Below are 6,000 nucleotides of genomic sequence, written 5' to 3'. Positions count from 1 at the left end.
GAAAAAGGAATTACATTTCATTGAAAGTGAAGGGATGAGATATCCCCAGCAGCAATAAACCGGCATCCTCCAACATGCTCTGAGGATACACAGAAACAAACAGCCCCAGAAGCAACATTTGCAGATAGGTCAGAGTTTGTGCATTTGCGTTTGCTTTGGTTTTATCCCATTTCTCACGCCCTACGGTGTTGTGAGTGAGACAGAGGTATTGCGACAACCCATCCACTCTCCAGAGCAGGGGACAAGGCACTTTGCAAACATTACAACTCACGCTGTTCAGGCAGGACCCCGAAGCCCCTGGTTCCAGCACTGGAATTGAGGTGCAGGGTCTTCAGAGCAGAAACAGCAGCAAATAGCCCATCCCTGGAGAGCTATTCTATGCATAAACAGCTGCATAAACAGCTCTGCAGTGGCAGATACAATCTGGCTTCAGAGACTTTTATGTCTCCAGTTTCTAATGAGGATCAATTTAATATTTTTTTTAACATCCTGTCTCCCTAATAAAAGTCATCTCCAATGTGGAATTGCTTCTAAGAATTGCAGTCCCCTGGTCATAAATGCTTTCAAGAGATGTGGCATGGTGATCAACATGAAGGCTGGATTAAGGTTTAGACTGTAGCTTTTGGGAGTCATACAAGTCACTAATTACACATACAGCCTTTAGCACAGCAATGTGTAGTGCCGCATACTACTCTGGGAGAGATTCAAAGAGAAATAAAGCAGTTTAGCACTAAAGGAAGTTCCCTGTAACATTAAACAGCAGAATTTCCCTCCAAGCAGAGGGTTGTCTGTGCCTCCTTAGTAGGTGGCATCCTGAGGCGCTTTTAAAGCCCAAATATAACATCTCCTACACTTGCCAACACTCGAGGCCCAAGCACTGGGGTTTCCAGAAGTCATCTTGTCCCTGAATTTCCATTTGCTTTCTGAAACATGGTCTTGGCTGTGGCAAGCCTAAAGAGAGCTAATACTGCTTGGGCAGGACAAAGCAGAGCGACTCTCATTGTTGCTACTCAGGTATAAGTGTTGGATTAGATCTGCGACCAGGCGTACCTCAACGGGCAGCAGGGCACAATCTATACACAATTTGGTTAGGAGTTTATTTCATTTAACTGTCTTTTCTTTGAATGTATGACACCCATACAGACCAGCTGTCGAGTACTGATCTGACAGATGTGGCTTTATAGAGCACATGAAAGTGCACAGCAGCTGTGGGACTACTTTGCATTAAAGCAGAGAACACAGGCAGAGAACACACAAGAAAGTTAAAACTGTCTCAGCTCTGTCTGTTCTGTATTGGTACACAACTGCCACTTAGTATAACAAAGAAACAGGGATGAGATATTAGGAATTTGGAACCCCAACATTCCTGGCTGTTAGGATCATCAGCAGTGCTTTGCACGCCTATGCTTTTAAGGTAACCAACAATGAAAGGTAGGCACCGATTAAATTGCACCATTTTCTTTCTGGTCACAAGTGTTATTTTGCAGGAGAACCAGTCAGATGTGTTTCAATAAAAAGCTCTTTGCATTCAAAAATACCCTTTTTATCGGAAGCCTTAAAGACTTTCCAAAAGACAAAAAAGAAGACAAAGTCTAAACTTTCACAGACGTTCTTGAAATACTAATGTTTTTCTGAAATTAACTTTAGATGTCACAAGGAATGGTATCAAAATTATCTCTAGGTTTTAGCAACAGTGATTCCCTAACAAGGTCAATTAAAAAAAAAAAAAAAACATCAGCTACAGTTCCAATCTCATTGTTAAGGATTCAAAGCTAAAATTTTCAATTAAAATTCTGAAAAAATCTTCTCCAAGCATGCAGAAGTGACAAATGAATTCAGGAAATGCTTTGAAACAAAAATAAATTATTAAGCTTTTATTTTAGCTTTCCTTTGTTTTCCAAAAATAGGTGTCATCTTTCAATCAGCACCAACATATAGTATGAGATTTGTGTTCACTATACTTGCATGGGTAATGATGCTGGTATAATTTGCAGCAGATGTACATTTGGGGAGAAATTCTTTTGCTCAGAATCTGTTTGTGTGGGAGGATGAAGTATGGTTATAATGAACGTGCTGTGGGAGCTGAATGACTTTGCATCTCAAGTACAGGTGCACTTGGGTGTAACTTAAACATAGTTTGCAATCTCTCTAAATGGAGCATTTATAGCCAATTACACTTGTCATTCACCTTGCAAATACGTCTATCTAATTTAACAGCATATGCAGTAAGCCGAAAAAATAAAGGATATTATATTAGCTGACAGCAGAATAGAGGTGTAGGTTTCAGCATCTGCATATATTGCACATTTGGCAGATTTCTGAACCAAAATACAATGAATTCAAATAGTGGCCTCCAGTGCCCTTATTCTCTCTGCATCAGAAGCTTCCTGTCAAATGTAATTTCCTCCACGAAGACATGAATCTAGCTGAGACTTTCCAAAACCTGTCCAAGTGATTTGGACACTCACTTCTCATTAGTATTAACAGCAAATGGGCAAGAGCATCTCCTAAACGCCTTTGGAAATCTCTGACACATTTTTTGTGGCTGTTAAATGACTCTTTGGGCAACCTGCACTAGAAATGACAAATTTCATATTTGTTTCCCTGTACTCAGATATTCATAATGTCCATATACCAAACGTCAAGATTTTCCCTCAAAAAGACAGCTGAGATGCAAGTAAGGAGGAGGGGAGAGACAGACTTTTGCTGTTTTTAGATTAAAGGACAAAGTTCACATTCCAAAACCGGCTCCTCCACAGAGGGCTGTATATACCAATTTCAGGATAATACCACATTCATTGTCATCTTTTTGTCACTGCCCTAGGCAGGCATGTCACTGCGATGGGCACAGGGATGCAGAGGAGTTACATGGCTGCATGTGTCACACGCACTGCAGCACAAGCACCGCCCTGGAGAGTACTAACATGGAGGGAAAGGTAAACCACTGTCTGTGCACTTGGTAACATATCCTATAGAAGGGAACAGCTATTCTTTTGAGATCCAAATTTATAGCGTTACACCTTAGGTCATATTTAATCCCACTTACGGTTGCAGAAAACAACCTTCCTGTCCATAAGAAGAAAATGTGAACTGAGTAAAAGCAAACTCATGTGTAAACTGACAGATTATATTCGCCCCTTTCCCCACCAAATTGAGGGCCAGAAGGACTGTAAGAGACTTAATTCCTGTTAGACGCAGCTTGAACTTCTCAAACCCTTAGAAGCCAGAAAGCCTTGTAAGCCACTTCTCAAATCAAAAGCCCTGCGTATCCTGTCAGACTGAACTGCCACCTACCACTCCACGTTTGACTTCATCATTAAGCTGGAAGTAGCTTTTCCTTTCACAGCCCTAACAAAGTCTTACCAACAAATACATATGCAAATAAGTGAGTAATACTGAGCTTTGTAACTCCCTTACATGGCTTCCTGAGCTGTCATTTAACTGATATCACTTCCCTTTTTTTTCAAATGTATTTCATGTATATATGTCTCTTTTCTATAATCATCTCCATTTCTCTTATCTCTTGTATTTTAATAAACTACATGTCCAGATTCAGCATCCTCTTTAGCAGCCAGAGAGGGAGATGTATTTGTTCATTGCAGTTATTAAAATTCTAAACATCTCCCTCCTTTTATTTGATTTTAGTGAGATGCTGGACATTTTCTCAATACCATGAAGATTGGATTCATTGGAATGTAACTCTGAAAGAAGTCTTGCATCGAAACTTTAATTTCAGTTCAAAACCCCATCAATTTAAGTTATCCCCAGGAGATCTGATTAAGGTAAACCATTTTTTATGAAATACTTTGAACACTATTTTAAGATTAAACTAAAATTGTTTTTTGCTTCTAACTATGAGAAATTAAAACAGAACACAAAAACAAAACCTGAGACCCTTGTTTCACTTTCATGTCTGTTTTAACTCCCAACAGGACTCTGGATGGCCACTTTGCTTAAGCAAGGACAGATTTAAACCTTTAAATCTGACTTTTAGGGCATTATCTTCAATGTATTAGTGGAATAAACCACTTAAAACAGAGTTCTACTTTCCTAGGGCCCTCTCCACTAGTCTGTCATTGATGACTTTCAAACAGAAAGAGCATTATGCTAAGAGGCTCATCTCAGCAATTCCAGTATTAGCTACCAAGAGAGACACCAGCAGTGATTCCTCGCTGATCCTTTGAGAAAGAGCAGTGATTTGTCCCCTAGATTTCTCTCAGCCTTCTGTGAACTCAATGACCTGCAGTTTTGTGGAAAGACTCTCACTGGATATGTTACTCCAGTCATAGCTGTTTAAAGGTACACCTTGGCCAAAGTGGGAGTTGAAGGAGTTTATTCAAATAAGACTGTAAAACCCAAAGTAATTTTAATTCCTCCCCTTGCAAACACACTTTCCCACTCAGAATAAAAACAGTAGATGCACATTGCAACCACAGGGGAAGAAAGGGCTTATGTAGAAAACTTAAGAGCAGTGGCCAAAATTAGGGGCCTTCAGTCCCTGCCAGTTGAAACTTCCCTATTGCTTCCTTATGTCTTCTCAGACCAAAAAGCTCAGAAGACACATAGTTTCAACTTTCTACCCGTTCCCTTGAGGCCACAGTGGAAGAACAGCAAAATTAATGCTCCAGGCTGAACTGACCTCAGCTACATCGCTCCAAAGAGAGCTGGAATTAGGAGTGCCCCAGCTTTGCTGCTGCTATTCCCAGACCTTTCATAAGCGACCAAACATCAGTTGTGTCTGTTTCCAACTGAAGAAATTAATCTGAAACTCAGACTTTAACCCGGCAGCGTTCTGCCACCTGCCTGTGCATTCTGCATTTCATCACGGGCGAGATCATCAATCTCCACTCTCAGCATCATCCTCCAGAGGGGAACTCTCCTACTTCACTTACCTGTGCTGCCACCTAAATCCCCTCCAGACTGAAAAGAGCCAGAAGGCAATTCATCTCAGCCTAACTCAAGCCTCTGAAATGCCCTCTGCAGGTTCCTCTACTGATTATAGGCACAGCCTGGTCCAGATCTTGTTGCTGACTTACAGACAGTGAAAGGTAGGGAAGTGAATCCTACTGCTGAGATGTTGCTCAGCTGCCTTATTTAATCCAACAACAGCACACTGCAGCGAGTGTCAAGCCCTTGGGTCCACCTTTCCATCTCTTTTACCAGTTGCAAACACACAACGAATGAGATGTCACCAAAGGGGATGCTGTGAATGCTGCTCTGTGCTCCCAGCGAGCTCTCTCTCAACAGGGTACCCACATCTTTTCCTGGGCTTTGTTGTTCTCTCTATATCATTGTTAACACAATCTGTTACATCAGTCACTGCTGGTTCTGTAAATAATTTCTCAATGGCACACCTTTTTCAAAGCAATTTGAACTATTAAAAGTTTAACCGCTTTAAATTTGCGCACATACCTTTAATCCAGGTCTGTCAAATGCATGGTCTTGGAGCTGAATGCATACAGGCTTTTCATCCAATGTTTTAAAACTGAATCATAGTGCTGGTCTGGACGACTTCCATGTAAAGTCTATAGCAGTCAAAAAGTCCTTCATAAAGTCCCTAAATCCTTCCGCAATTCCTCTTCCACGACTCAAAGCCCCAGCTGGATTTGGTTGTGGGAGCTTGTTTCTGTCATTTTGGAGGTTCCATCACTTCTGGGGCAGGAGCGAAAGGAGGTGTGCTTCTATCCCAAGATCACGGATTGAGCACGCTGTCCGAGAGCAAAGTATTGCAGTATAAAGTATTGCAAACTAATCCCGTCTGACTGCTGATCGGAAACTTATCTCACTGACCTCAACCCAGTTTCATGACCAACCATAGTTGTTAATGCTCATCCACAGCTCCAAATAGTGGAGTTTGTGTAGCTGGAGTTTCGTATGCTGAGAAAAAGAGGAAGACTGCCCGTAGCTTGCCTTACAACTAGCTGAAGGCCAGCAAAAAGAAACACGTGTCTGGTGAGGCAGATTCTGTGCTTTATGCCTCATACTCTGCCTTTGAGGTAC

This window comes from Patagioenas fasciata, chromosome 19 (assembly GCF_037038585.1).
Source record: "Patagioenas fasciata isolate bPatFas1 chromosome 19, bPatFas1.hap1, whole genome shotgun sequence".
Taxonomy (NCBI): Eukaryota; Metazoa; Chordata; class Aves; order Columbiformes; family Columbidae; genus Patagioenas; species Patagioenas fasciata.
The sequence above is the reverse complement of the archived record's forward strand: the minus strand, read 5'-3'. Positions refer to the sequence as shown.